Raw genomic sequence first — 15,391 nt, 5'->3', positions numbered from 1 at the left:
GCTGATGGGAGCAGATGCAGAGACCCACAGCCAAACATTTTAGGTGGAATTCTGGAAACCCCTAGGAAAAGGGGGCGGGATGAAGACACCATGATAACATGGTCCACAGAATGGGTTAAGTGGGCCTCACAGCGTCTCACTGAAGAGATAACCGTGGTGCCTGCATGGGTCTGCACCAGGTCCTCTGCATATATGTTATGGCTGTTTATCTTGGTGTTTTTGTGAGGCTCTTAACAGTGGGAGCTGGAGTCTTTGACTCCTTTGCTTGCTCTTTGGACCCCTTTTCTTTTAGTGAGTTGCCTTATCCAGCCTTGATCTGAGGGTTTGCGTCTGGTCTAATTATAAGTTGTTAGGTTGTATTGTGGGTATCTCTGGGAGACCTGCTTTCTTTCTGAAGGAAAATGAATATGGAGTGGATCTGAGGAAGAAAGAAGGTGGCAAGGGCTGTGTGGAAGGAGGAACAACTGTGGTTGGAATATGATGTATGTGAGAAGAATCAAAAAATTAAAGTTTCTTTAAAACTTAAAAATAAAAAAGTCAGCTAGTAAGGAAATGGGAACTACCGTTGCTTCTTCTAGAATCAAGATTAAAAAAAAAAAACCCTTGAATGGTAAATACAGCAACTAAACAAACAAACAAACAAAGAATCCACACAAACAATGAAGAGAAAACTTTTGCCTGCCAAGCTGTTTACAAGTCAACTATCTGCTGCTTAGTAAATGTCAGTCCTGAAGTGTCCGCCCTCAGGCTCCCCTGCCTCTCTGTGGTCTCTTGTCCACAGCAGGTTTGCCTTGGGTCTCTGTTTGATCTAAAGCTGCTGACTAACACCTGTGGTTAATTTTGATTGTCCCTCGGCTTAGGCACTTCTGCTCAGCTGTGGGTCTCCTGCTTGTATGTACAAACACAGCTTTTAGTGGCGGGTTGCAACTGTGTATTCAGATATCTGGGATTTTTAGATGGATAACTCCCAAACAACAGTCAAAGTTTTGGGAGATGAGTAAATGTGGTGATTTAGACGTTTATGAGAACTGTAAATCTTTTCTGTGTGCTTCTTTGAAAGCATTTTAAGATTTTTTTCTTTATTCCTATAGGTCCTAAATTCTTGGAAATGATTGATTTGAGATAATCAGCCATAACTTCTCCAACTTACTTATTTAGTAAGTGTCGTCTGAAATCACATTTTTCAAGTTTAAAGAAATGAGACAAATTTACATTTTGAAATAATTTGTTATTAACTAAGACAGTAATACACTGGGATGTCATCTTTTATTTCCTTTCCTACAGATCAAATGCGAAGTTTCTAATCAGAAGTTCATGCATTCCTTTTCTCTTAGAGCAGAAGTTAGCAGAAGAAAGTTAGCTTGCATCCAGAGTATTTCCGAGCCACTACAGGAAAGGGAATGGCTAGCTAGCTTTTGGCCCCTCGATGGTCATTCTTCAATTTTAGGATGCATTAGAAACTCTTGCAAATTTTACCATGAAATTCAATTTATAGGTTCTGCCTTCAGATTTGGGAATGGCTTTGAAAATCTACATTTTTGTTTACATTATTACAATCTACATTTTCTTTCAACAGCTCAGACATGTGCCTTAGATCCCCATGTGGAAAACTCAGGGAGGTCCAGTATGTCTCCATCAAGCTGTATAGTTTCTGAACTTAGGAAGGGTCTGGCCACTGGGACTTGCCTAATGTTGTAAATAAGAGCAAAGAGTCCCTTGATGTCTAGAGAGTTGTCTAGAAACAAAGGCTCTGATGAGTATTTAAGTGTAACCTGAGTTTGTGGTATAGTCTCAAGGGGATGATAGTAAGGAGGTAGGACTAAGGGAAGGAACTAAGCAGTGTCTCAGTTAAAGGCCAGCTTTGGCCCATCCTACTGGGAACACTGGGATGTGCATTGTACTGCACAGCCGGTCTTACCGAGCACAGAGCTCAGTCTTCTGTATTCCACATCAGTGTGCCACTGATTTTGAGCTTCACAGGCAGGGATGTGTGTCACAACACCCTATGAATGGAGCACCCTTGTTGCCACATGAAGCATTTCTTATAGGAGACTTTCTCTAGAGCCACTGGTAGCCCACAGATCCTGAGATGTCAGTGACACAGCCACATAGAACTCTATTTACATATTACTCTAATTCTTGGTCACTGTGGCCACCCTACTTCTAATATTTTATGCAAATATTGTGATTTTATAACCCTCCCCTCATGATTCCTTTTATAATTAGAACGGGAAATACGGGCAGTTACAGACACTTGCCTTTGACTAGAATTTGTCATCTTGCTACAAAGCCTGTAAAATATGACAGTGTCCTTTGACAATTTCGATATCTATCATTAAGAAGAAGAACATGATTTCACATATTGAATTATGGATTCCCAGTCTGCTGTAAAGTCATAATCATGTGCAGATGATTCTGTTTCATGCTTCTTGTAATGATACTGTTTATTGGGAAGAGGTTCCCTTGCTTGGAACTTTCAACGAGAAATATGCTCTTTTGGAAACTGCTGAACCTGTTGTCATTGGTTACTTGGCTACATTAAATAAAACAGCTTCTTCTAAACTGCATTTCTGCAGAACATGAGCGTGTTTGTAGTGTGTTCTGCACAAAACAAATTACGTGCTGACACCCTCTTAGAGAATTACAAAGCATTTTACATTATTAAAGGCTCTAAATACTCTGCAAGTGAGAAAGCTGCTAACTCTTGCTTTTCACTATTTCCTAGAGCCTACTTGCTCATGGAAGAACTGCCTGTCATGGATATTCCTGTCCTTCTTACTATTATTCTTCAGAATTTTTGTATCTTTGTACCAAGCTAATGTTCCATAATGCACAGTGAAGGAATATGGAAATAAGACCTTCTTCCTTATAACATGTAAGAAGCAGAGCAGCCAGCAGCTTTGTAAACACCGAAAAGGCAACTCCAACATCTTCCTGTGCCAGGCAAGGGCAAGGCAACCACGGGAATTAGAGCAAAATCTGAGGATAATAATGGATTTGCATCTTTTTTTTTCTATACTGAAGGGCCATAGTAGCAGTAATATACTTAATGGGGGCTTATAGGAGATATATCAGGGTCCATAAAATATTTTATTTACATTAGCCTATAATGACTCAATGGGAAAGAAGTTTCTAGTTCCTGATTTAAAATGTCTGGATTTTTTTTCATTTTTATTTTATTTTTTGGAGTGACTTCTCCAAGGGAATTTATGCAATATTAAAAAGATAGAATATTAAAAATTCAGTCAAGAAATGCTATTACTGCTCTGGTGATGAGAACTGTGGTCCAGTGCCTCTGAATTCACACAGGTCAGATTCTCGGAGGAAGGCACCCTTCCAGCGTCATCTTACTGAAAATGTTTGAATTGCTGTGGGGATGTGGCATTGACTTCTGTGCACAGTGACCTTCTGTGAGCTGCAGTCTAAGCTATTGTCAATTATAGCAGTGAATGAATATTTATTTGGAAGAAAAACCAGCATATATTTACATTTTGTTCAGCACTCTGCAGTTTGATAGGAAGCTCCCCCTATCGTTTTTTGTACTCACAGAAATTCCAAGCATGTTGATGTTAGAAGTGGAGAGAGCGGAGAATCCAAGGAAGTCTGTTCCGGGCAGTCTTGAAAAGCCAGGAGCTTCATTGCCATTTACCTCTCTCTCTGTCTCTCTGTCTCTTTGACTCTCTGTCTCTCTGTCTGTCTCTCTCTTGCTCATATACTTGCGTGCAGGCATGGGTGTGTGTGTGTGTGTGTGTGTGTGTGTTGTGTGTGTGTTGTATGTACATGTGTGGAGCCTAGAGGTTGAGATCAAGTATCATTTTCTTCCCCTTTCAGTCTCCACCTTAGTTTTTTGAGACTGGCCCTCTCACTGGTGTGGAACTCACTGACTGACTAGACAAGCTGAGCAGCTAGTTCCAGGACTCTCCTGACTCTGTCCACAGTGTAGGGTATTACAGGCATATGCCAGAACATCCCCAGCTCTTTATGTAGGTGCTGAACACCCAAGTTATGTTCTCATGCATTTACTCACCGAGCATCTCCTCAGTTGTTTGCCTTGTTCTTGATCATAAGCGACAACTTCCTTGGTACCATAAGAAAATTCTAGAAGAAAACCTTGAGAGCTTTCCTGCCCTGATCTTAATTCCTTCTTGATTATTTATGCTCAGCTACCTCAGACGGAATTCAGTCACAGGTTTCCTAATTCCCGATCTGTTACTTAGCAATAGTTATTCTTGACCCACAGGAAGGTGATAAGACTTACAAGTGTGTGTTGTGAGGGTTGTTGAGAAGATACCTTGGCTCAGACTCCTGAGGCCTGGATGGTCAAGATGAAAAAGCATGTCTTCAATTAGGTACAGATGGGGCCATTCCAACCCCCACTCCTGCTTATGCTGACATTGGTCCATTTAAAGTGTTTTTCTGTTCTTACCTCTAGTCATCCTCTCTGGAGGTTTCTAGTTCAGGTGCCCCCTGATGCTTTAATCGAGGGAGTGACTGGGGGTTAGAACTGGCTTGTCAGAGCAAGATGGAGCCAGGAGTCAATTGAGAACATGCTAACTTTGAAGGAAGATATAAAGAAGGTAGCATGAAGTATCAGTCTAGATTAGAGAGAATCTGAACAAAACCCGAGCTCTAGATGTGTAACTATCTAGTGTATAGAGATGTAGGCACGGGCAAGAGTACCCAGGGAGACTGTGGGGTCAGTGCACACCACTCGAATGGCTAGAAATCACAATCTCTTATCTTGAATAAATCACCCTAATTTCACATCCAAGATCCTCTTCTTATAGTCTGAGGGTAATGTAATTTCATCTGTTAGACTTTACTTCCTATGGGTAGTGAAAGGACCTCAGGCCACAATCCAGTCCTTGGTGGGGTGGTGGTGGGGTGTGTGTGTTACTGCAGAGGCTGGGTCCTCCTGCCACTTTCCTTTCCAGCTTTGCTAAGAGATAGTGCCTGTAGCTTTGTCGGCCTACTACAAGCTCCACCCAGATCCTCTTCTTGGGTTTTTCTGTCAATTCTTAAAGACCACAAAGAAACACGAAGCCATTTCACATGTCTCTTGCCTTTCCTCTTCTAGCTCAGGGTCTTTATAGTCTGGAAAGAATTGGGAGGGCAAGAAGGATAGTTCATGCTGTATTGTTTTTAATAGCGTCGTTACTTCCCTAATCCTCCTCTGGGCTTAGCCATGGTGTATGCTTTTCTGAGGTCCTGGAATATCAAGGCCACTACTAGCTTGAACCAAGGGATGGATATTTATACATGGAAAAAGCTCTCAAAATACACCCTAACTAGTGTTAAAGTAAGAGGAGAAAATAAGCAGGCCTGTGGGCTGCAGAGTGTGGAGCCAAGAACAAAAGAAAGATGGCTCTCAGGAAGCCAGAGTGCCCCGCTGGAGGCACACGTGACCATGGAAGCTTCTATGACAGCAGTGGGGCTGCAAGCTAGCAGAGGGACATTCAAGAGGAGGGCAAGTGGCTTCAGAGTGACCTGTCCCCAGTCATGCCTGTGGTTGCTGTGGTAAGGAAGAGGCTCCGAGGCAGCATCCTGTAGAGCCATTTCTGCTTTGTGCGGGGTCATGTGCCACGAACACTGTTTATCTGCTCGGGATTCCTGGTCTGTTCCTCTGATTGCCAACCTTCCTGGAGTACAAATTCCCTGGGCAGAGCAACACAATTTATATTCATAAGTCTTCGGCTCCCAGCACAATATCTGACACATAGCAGATTCTAATTTAAATTTAACAAATGGCTGAAAGTCAGGCTTTTAAAAAGAATTGTCACGTTGACCAGAAATAGGGCTGGAATTATGTAAAATCTCAGGAAACTTTCTTCTTTTTGCTATGTTGGGCAGAAAAGGAATGCCAGGGCTGTGTTTTTTGTCCCGATGACTCTGTTTTTTTTGGTTTTGGTAATAGGGGTGGTAAAATCTAAACCAGGATTTGGGCATTTGTACCCTCAAATACAGACATGGGACTCTTAACATATCTTGGAGATATTTTAGCTCATGGGTGCGATTCAGAAACAAATCAATTTCTCATGCATACATTGCTCTCTGACAAAGACATTTTACTCTGAGAGAGAATAGCAAACAAAGAAGATACATGCAAAGCAGTGTCTTATATTTAAATATCCACAGTCTAGCAGTTAGAAAGGGGAAAGTGAAAAACCAAGTGTTTAAAGACAAAAGGAGTGGGGGACATGGTCTTCTTCTCATCAAAAACCACGGAAAGACACAGAATTCAGAGCTTTAAGAGATATTTTGATGAATCCTGTAAAGTAGAAAAGTTAACTTCTAAAAAAAATTCAAAGCATAAAAATAATAATATTTAGGACAGGGCCTAGGATATGCTGACTCCTTATTTGTCAGTGGGAATAAAGGCTTAAGGAGGGAAGGGAAGATTTTTTTTTCTTTTGAAGTGTTAGGATTCACTATTTCCATTTATGAAGAAGTATGTGATTTTTGCCAAGGAATTACACACAGCAGACAGAATCCGTTTTTAGTTTCTAAGTCAACGTTGGAGAGCTACAGAGTTTGGACCCATCTCTGCTGTGTTTGAAATGACTAAGGGGCCCTTAGGTGAAAGGTGGTCTGTCAATGTAAATAAATATTCTTGTTATTTTATTACAGTTCTGAGCTCTGTTGTCAGGAGACAGTCCTTTGGACTGGGAACTCGAGCATGAGGGAAATGCTTGGTAACCTAAAGATTAAATTTCACAGCTGTAAACACCCAAAAGAACTTCTGGCAGAGAACTGTCAGCTGTAAATTTACAGCCTACACAGGCAGCCCAGCTTTGTTGGAAGAGAAAATGCTCTTGAAAAATATGTTTTTCTAAAGTTTGATTTCGAAGAGAAATCAGATTTATGTATTTTTAGTAAGCATGGGGGTAGTGAAGGGGTTGAGACAGAAAGAATATCAGAAGCACTTTGGAAGACCTGGAGATTTTTCTTTGCTTTGTTTTCCCCTCTAACATGTCCATTTCTGCTTCTTTATATAATTAACCATCTGGGTTGGAATAGCTGGTGAAATCATATTTACTGAGTGCTAACTGGGTACTTGGGCCATTGTTGGTGTTTGGGGGACCATAGAATAGACAAATGATGAAGGTTTGGTTTTTGCCATTTTGTAATGTCTAGGCAAGGGAAAAAGACCAACCAAAAGAAAAACATCAGGGAACCATCCTTAAAAGGATCCATCATTAGAGGTTGGAACAAGAGGTTCTTCTGAGTGTGTGGGTTGCAGCCAGCAACACACAGAGTTCCAGAGGCTCTTCATGGCATCAGACTCAGAGAAGGGGGGCTCTAAGACAGCCTGCTTACCCACTGTGCTCCGCATGGCTCCAGGGCTTTACCTAACTGTGATGGTGAGGGAATGAAGAAAAGGCAGGGACATAGACTTGGAAAGGCTGGGATTGGATGGACTACACTCTTTAGTGAAGAAGCTTCAGCATCTAGAAGCTCAGGTTGGTGATTATCTACAGTTGAGCAGTGAGGCAGAGCTGTTTCATACTGATAAACGAGGAGTTAGTGTTACATGTGGAGAAAGCTACAGTGGCCGTTTCTGTCTGCACTGTGAACATTCACAGTTGGATCAGACAGGAGGTTTTGCCATCATCAAACCTCATCTGAAGGCTTTTCTATTCTCGTGGGGCCGAGGCCTGGCTTATTGACATGGTTGAACCCATGTCAACAGCACAATCAACTCATGAATCCATCACTCGCGCTTTCCTTTGCCCTGTGAGTGCCTGTATAATCCATGATTTAGTGTTAATGGGATCAGTCTTATGCAGGTAGGTAGCAATTGCTAGTGTGGTTTTATGGGTAAAACAATGTCAAACCCAGAAGACATTTTCCAGCATCCTTTCTCATCTTCTGAATCTTTACATTGTTGATGTAATGTTCTTTGAACCATTGGCAGTGACATAAATGTCCCATTTGAGACTGAACACTCAATAGTTACTTATTGTCATCATTTTAACCACTTGTAAGTTAGTCCTGTAACCTCTCCTGCCATGAGCTTGTAGCCAGGTTTATAGTATTAGACACCAACTTCTCCTGTGGCTTCAATCGTATAGCAGTTGGTTCCCTCTGCCACCACCATGCCACTAATGCGCTGAAGGTTTTACCTTGCTCTGCAGGTTGCTATTTTAGCACTCAGGGTAAGACTATTGGTGGCTTCTCTTCTCCAGTAGCCTTTTAACATTGTGAAGGCTAAGGAGGGCACTTCAGCTTGGATCCTTTATGACCTATAGCCAAAGTAATATTTTTGTATTTGAAAATCATTTAAAATTAATATTCAAATTAAGATATTATGAATACATGAAAGTTTAAGAGGAAACTATACATATCTGCCTTATTAGATTCAACTCTAAACCTTAACCTCTGAAGACAAGCACTGTTGAATCTAGCTTTCGAATCTGGCATTTATAGACAGAATTCTAATTAACGTGTCTACCACACAGGCTTGATTTCTTGGACTAGTCATCATCTCTTATTGTCACAGTAAATGCAGGGCATAATATTTTATTAACATACTTACTTCATAATCACAGTATCTAAATAGTAATATCTATTTTTTTCACTCCCGTTACTATGCTATGGTAGTGTTAGTGTGGAAATGCTGTTTGGTGCAGAGTAGCACACCACAAGTCTCATATTGTACAACCATTGTGGAGTTGATAGTTGTTTCTTTTCTGTGTGTTTTTTTTTTTTTTTATAACATTTCAAGGCCTCTGTTGCCCATGTGTTCCAGAACTTTCCATATTCACAAACAAACCAAACACCTTCACTTTCACATTGTGAAACTCAAGCCTGTTCCTCCACTGGAGTCTGGAAGGACCACTCGCCTTTCGAGAGACACTCACAGTTTGGTACTAATCTTCTGGTTTGCATGTTTGTTAATTTTTACTGTTATTGTGCTGATGTCTTTTTTGTGTGTGTTGGAGCTTTCTAGCAGGCTCCTATTAAGTGGTGGGAAGAAAATTCAATTTTTGAGATTTGGATGTTTGAAAATGTCTCTCTTTTCCAGTTACATTTCCTTGATTTTTTGAGTACAGGATTTCACTTGGAACATATTTCGCTCACTGTTCTGTAAGAACGACGGCATTTTCTTCTACTGCGCATCCAGGCTGAGGAGAAGAGTAATGTCATTCTGATTGACAAGTCTTTGGGAGTGATCTATTTTTCTTCTCTTAGAAGAAGAATTCTTAATTCTGCTTCTCTTCATTTCTCATGCTTTCAGTCCTTGCAGAGACTATGGTCATCTCTCCTAAAAGACAAGTTGACAATAGCAGAGCACAGCAGTTGATGAAGAATGGCCGTCTAGAGAGAAATGCAACAGAGAGAACAGAGTTGATAGGGGAAGTACTCAGCAAGGCCCGGCTGTCTAGGTACATCTTGGCATCTCTGTGTAGCATCCTTTCCTCTGGCAAAGGGCTTCAAGAGATAAAGATAAAGGTGGCATTTCTGGGTTTTGTAGTTTATTTTGAGGAAGATGAAGAACAGCTTTTCTGAGCAGCCTTATGGAGAAGGACTTCAGTTTCTTTGACTCACTTTAGGAACTGATAGGAGTCAGGGTAGGTTAGAGACTTCTGAACCTCTCATACTCTGAGGTAACATATGCTGAGACCCAGTAGTTCTGCACTACTAGCCTTTGGTCAATTACTGTGATTGACCACATCAATCTAGAGACCTATGCTCTTAGTTTTTTATTTGGTGTGTGTGTGTGTGTGTGTGTGTGTGTGTTATGAGTGTGAGTGTGGACACATGTGAACCATTGTATATGGAGATCAGATTGGTAACACCGTCTCCCTATTGTGGGTTTCAGATGCTTCACTCAGTCATGTAGCTTGCGTGGCAAGTTCTTTCTACCCACTGAGCCATTGGCTCGGTTCTAGGGAATCTTGTTATGAGAAAATTAGATCGTTTATAATTGGCTCCCTGCTTTCTCTTGTAGAGATCCTGCTAGGCACACTCAGGGCCTGGATTCTCTGGCTTCGCTGCTCTGCTGTGCGCCTTGTCCATCTCTTCATATATTTGGCTCCTCTGGTGTCTTCTCTTTATTTCCCAATGCATACATTGTTGCAGCAGCAGCAAAAATATTACAAAATTTTGCTTAGATCTCTGAGTTATGAATCGGCTTCTGTGTCTGTGTCTGTTTTCGTGGCTCTCATATTGGAAACATCCCTCAAGTGTCTGTCATCCTCGGCTGTCTGCTTGGATTCATAAGGAAACATTAAAAGGAGACTGAAATCTCTGTGTGTGGTGGGGGAAAGGTAGGGATGGGTGGGGTGTGCCCACTGCTTCATTTGCCAGAACTGAAGGAATTTCTGTTTTATTTGCTTCTGTTAATGCTAGTAGTGTGTGTGTGTTGGTGTGTGTGTGTTGGTGTGTGTGTGTTGGTGTGTGTGTGTTGGTGTGTGTGTGTTGGTGTGTGTGTGTTGGTGTGTGTGTGTGTGTGTTGGTGTGTGTGTGTGTTGGTGTGTGTGTGTTGGTGTGTGTGTGTTGGTGTGTGTGTGTGTGTTGGTGTGTGTGTGTGTTGGTGTGTGTGTGTTGGTGTGTGTGTGTTGGTGTGTGTGTGTTGGTGTGTGTGTGTTGGTGTGTGTTGGTGTGTGTGTGTTGGTTTGTGTGCGTTGGTGTGTGTGTGTTGGTGTGTGTGTGTTGGTGTGTGTTGGTGTGTGTGTGTTGGTGTGTGTGTGTGTGTGTTGGTGTGTGTGTGTGTTGGTATGTAGGTGTGTATTTATGTACGAGTGCACACATGTCTGTCGGTGTCTGTGTTTGTTTTTAGTTTTGACTGTTGAGAATGAACCTTGCATTTCCTGCCTGGGGACTGTGATTGGAGTTTGGTTGCTCAGTTGCATTTTGTTGTTGTTCTTTTAAACCAGACATAGGAGAAGAAACAAGGGTCTGACTCATTATGCTGTGGTTGTCATTTAATCTCCTTATTTCTAGTTGTCCTGTCCCAACATCAAGTATAATGACATTGAGACTAAAGAGTTCTCTGGTCACTGTGTGATGTGGGGGAGTGTCTTTAGGGACAGGCTGACTTGTGTGGTGGAAAAGTCACTGTGAAGTCTAATCAGGCTGGGTCTGGATCTGTCCAGACTTTCCCTCCTGCTCCTCTGACAACTTGTGCCCTGTAATCTGGATTTATGGGGGTGTGTGTTTTTAGGAGCCTTATTTCTCTTTGGTATTAGGCTTTCAGCAGCTTGGCTGCTATTCCTTCCTCCTTGCTGAATCAGAACCATATTTCCATCTGTCCTTTGTCAGTATTTCTTTCCATTGCTCATTTGTTCTTCTAAGAGCCTCACCTTCAGCTGCCACTTGGTGAGATTTAGGATATGGGCCTCTGCACTCCAAAGTTCTCACCGGCCTGGTTCTGTTAAAATGTCCAAGTTTCTGTTTACATCCGAACTAGCCATGGGTCTTGAGCAAATCACTCATATATTCTGGATTTCAGCTTCTCACTTGTAAAATAAAAAAAAAACAAGAGATACAGGACTCGCAAGGCACATTAAGGATCTGGAAACTGCAAAGCATCTGCTTGCTTGTCAGTCTCTTGATAGTAGGAGTGCACGGAGAAGGGCCATGTGGAAGTGATGTGCAGAAAACAAAAATGGGCTAAAAATGAAACACGTGACGAGTAAAAGCGAGAAAGGGAAAAGTCCCTTTTACAGACGGAAAGAGTTACCTCTCTCTCATCTGCCCTGTGCTGAGTGTTCAGCACACAGTGGGGCTGTTGGCAGTTCAGCACACAGTGGGGCTGTTGGCAGTGCCTTTCCCTGTGTTTGAGTCTGTATTCCTCTTCTGTCTGCACAGCCCTCGGCCTTTGCTCTCATCCCTGCCACCGCCCTTGGGTCCCTCAAGCGAAGAGAAGGCTGTCTGTAGTGTTCTTCACCCTTAGTCTGAAGCAGCTCTTAACATTTTCTATTACAAATTTTAATTACAGATTTGTGTTCTGACAGGATAAGTCCACAGCCTCCTACACTGTCTGTTAGACTGCATCACTTGTATAAATCTAGAACAGCAGTAGAGAGAAGTAAAAACGAGACACTAAACACAGTAATAACTTGAGGCCTGAACTGAAACATGCTGGAATCCGTGGCAAGGCGGAGCTGAGTTTTCATGATGGGGCACTGTGGGGAGACATGCGGAGTGTGAGAAGCACCCTGTGAAACAGTGACGCTTCAGACAGATGCAGGGAGCTGCGACAGCCATTACCCATCTGTCCAGGCCTTGCTTGGTTTGTCTGGAGACCGAGTCACTGAGAGATTCAGTTTACACTCTAGGAGGATTAGCTTGTCATGCCCCATCTCTCCTCCCAAATGCAACCGAAGCCCCAGGAAAACAACAACAATTATCACGGCCAATCATTCCAGAACCCTCACAATGAGTGCTATATTCCAGGAGGGTCCCCCAATGCTACCAGACCTGCCTATCTGAGCCACACATTGTCTGCCCAGTGTCTGGGAATCTGCCTGGAAAATCATCTCCCACTGCAGAGTATTCACTGAAAAAACGTAAATTTTGCTTGGAACATTAAAACCCTTGAACTCTACTATTAATATTTCATTACAAATTAGTTCAGCGGGAAGGAGTTGATTCCTCTGACAAGGTCAGATTGAGGCTCTACTTCATCCATTTTGTGGAACAATTCCCACATATAATCTTGTTTATGCTTTTAGCTGATAAATACAGTAAGATTTTAAAGGCTTAGTGGTAATGGTGCTCAGTTATTAGTGATGTAACTCAATCAACATAGGGCATTTCCTGCAGGAAAGAGTGTTCTGGTTTATGAAATAAAAATAAAACTATACTTCTGATATTCTAGCACAGGACAATTGGTAATTTTACATGAAAAGATAATCATATAAAGAAATCCTGGGACTTTAATATTTTGGAAAAGAATTAAAAATTTTTAAAAATGTGTAAAGTATGTACTTACTTCAGTGTGTGTGTGTGTGTGTGTGTGTGTGTGTGTCTGTATCTTTAGATTTCAGGGTCTCCCATGTGGATCTTGAATATCAAACTTAGGTCATTAGGCTTGTAACCAAGCATTGTTACCCACCGAGCAATTTCATCAACCTCTAAAATAGTCTTTATAATCAGATATAGCAATATTTTTTTCTGTCTTTGTTACTCCAAATGCTTTTTATGTCTTCATCTCGATAAATAACAATATTAGGAAATGTCTTGTCCTGCATCAGAAAGTATTAAGGTGGCTCTTATTACTTATTTGACTCATTGAATAGAAATTCGTTCCATTATTTATGTTTTTTAAAAGCAAAAGAGGGCTGATCAAACACCCAAATAATAAACTATACAAAACAAGTTAAAGAAGAAAAATCCCACAAACACATTAATTTATTCCGAAAAAAATTATTTGACAAAAATCCAGTACTCATTTATGAGAAAAACGAAACCACAACAAACCAACCAACAGAACACTTGGAGACATGAGTACTGGTGGGAACATTTTCAACTGAATAAAAGCCATGCAGGAGAAACCTGGAATACAAGGCAGTGTTGCTGAGCACATGGTCAGTCAGGAGAACCCTGGCACTGTCAGGAAGGATAGCGATGCTAAATGTACTTTTTTTTCTTACAAAGAGTGCTTTAACTTTCAATAATGTGCATCCATGTGTGGGTACATGCAGGGCTCTGCCGGTTCCCCTTGTGGCCAGAGACATGGAATGCTTCTGGAGCTGGACTTACAGGTGGTTGTGAGCTGCCTGAAGTGGACGTCAGGTGCTGACAACTGGACTTGAATCCTCTGCATGAGCATCACAAGTGCTCAACTGCTAAACCGTTGTCTATGTGTCACTGATGCTATTGACGAGGAGACCCTGGAAATGCAAAGCAGACTTGTGACTGATTGGTTGTGATTGGTAAGAGCTTCCTGGAGCCTTCTAATCATAGAAGCGCTGTGATCTTGAGACTGTCCCTTGCTCTGTAGACAGCAATATCTGCATAGAAACAATTACACCTATACGCCCATCACTGCTTTTCCAAGGTTTCCTTTTAGGACTGTTTTGGTCCCAGAGTGCTTACCTGTATTATCAGTGTTCACCAGGGCTAACTCGCCTGCTCTCTTTGCCCCATCCACTTCGAGAATGAAGACCATTCTCAGCGATCAGACGGTCGACATTCCAGAAAATGTTGACATCACTCAGGAGGGGCGCACAGTCATTGTGAAGGGCCCCAGGGGAACTCTTCGGAGGGACTTCAATCACATCAATGTAGAGCTGAGTCTTCTTGGAAAGAAAAAGAAGAGGCTTCATGTTGACAAATGGTGGGGGTAACAGAAAGGAACTGGCCACTGTCAGAACCATCTGCAGTCATGTTCAGAACATGACCAAGGGTGTCACACTGGGCTTCCATTACAAGATGAGGTCTGTGGATGCTCACTTCCCCATCAACGTCGTTATTCAGGAGAATGGGTCTTTGGTTGGAATCCAAAATTTCCTGGGTGAAAAATACACCCACAGGGTTCGGATGAGGACAGGTGTTGCTGGTTTGGTCTCTCCATCCCAGAAGGATGAACTCATCCTTGAAGACAATGATATTGAACTTGTTTCAAATTCAGCGGCTCTGATTTGGCAAGCCACAGCAGTTAAACACAAGGAGATCAGAAAGTGTGTGGATGGCATCTGTGTCTGAGAAGGCACCATGCGGCAGGCTGACGAGTGAGACCTCAGTTTTTCTAGCTCCAGACACAAGATCTTGATCACAAGTACAATTTGGGGACAATAAAAGACTTGCATATTGAAAAAAAAGGCTAACTCAAACTCAAAGATAGTAGAGATTGTATATTCTACCTGGGACATGAACAGCAAAGATGGCCTCCCTGCTCTCAGTTATGAAAAGTCCAGCACAGTTAATTCTCCCCTGCATGATTCTGTTTCAGAAGCATTGAATACTTCCTTAGGTTTTGCTCGATAATATCTCTTTTTTTATTCTTCCATTGAAGAATCTAATCCTAAGCTTATTATTTTAGAGGTGTGTTTCCAACTCAGAAGCTTTACCCATTTGGAGCATCTTTTATGAGGATAAAACTTCAAGCCTTTCTTCCCTTCTTTGCTCATCCGCTGGCTGCAGATACGTCTGTGTTACAAGCTTTTATAAATCCAAGGGAGGTTTTTAAGAAACCAATTACAGTACACCTCACAGCAAGATAATCACCTTTAATGTGTCCCGTATGTAGATTTCTTCAAGTGATTCGAGGGGTGCTGGCCTCACCAAATTTTTAGGGTTGTCACAACAGAAGTCTTGAAACCACGTGAGTAGAACTGTTTTCCGGAAGCCAACTATGTTACAAGAAAAGATAAATGGATCTGTTCCATTCTCCAGTTTGAGACAACTGCATCTTAATTTTACACACTTCTTGGGAGTTTCC

General features: G+C 41.9%; 1 pseudogene across 1 annotated transcript; it reads left to right on the top strand.

The window, feature by feature from the left end:
* The first annotated feature begins 14,087 nt into the window (after window positions 1-14,087).
* Window positions 14,088-14,685, top strand: LOC308437436 (large ribosomal subunit protein uL6-like; annotated as a pseudogene). The gene has a single exon. The product of its transcript is annotated as a large ribosomal subunit protein uL6-like (transcript).
* The last annotated feature ends 706 nt before the right edge of the window (window positions 14,686-15,391 follow it).

Source organism: Micromys minutus (assembly GCF_963924665.1).
Source record: "Micromys minutus genome assembly, chromosome: 26".
Taxonomy (NCBI): domain Eukaryota; kingdom Metazoa; phylum Chordata; class Mammalia; order Rodentia; family Muridae; genus Micromys; species Micromys minutus.
Note: the sequence above shows the minus strand (reverse complement) of the source record. Positions and strands in the feature narration are given on the sequence as shown.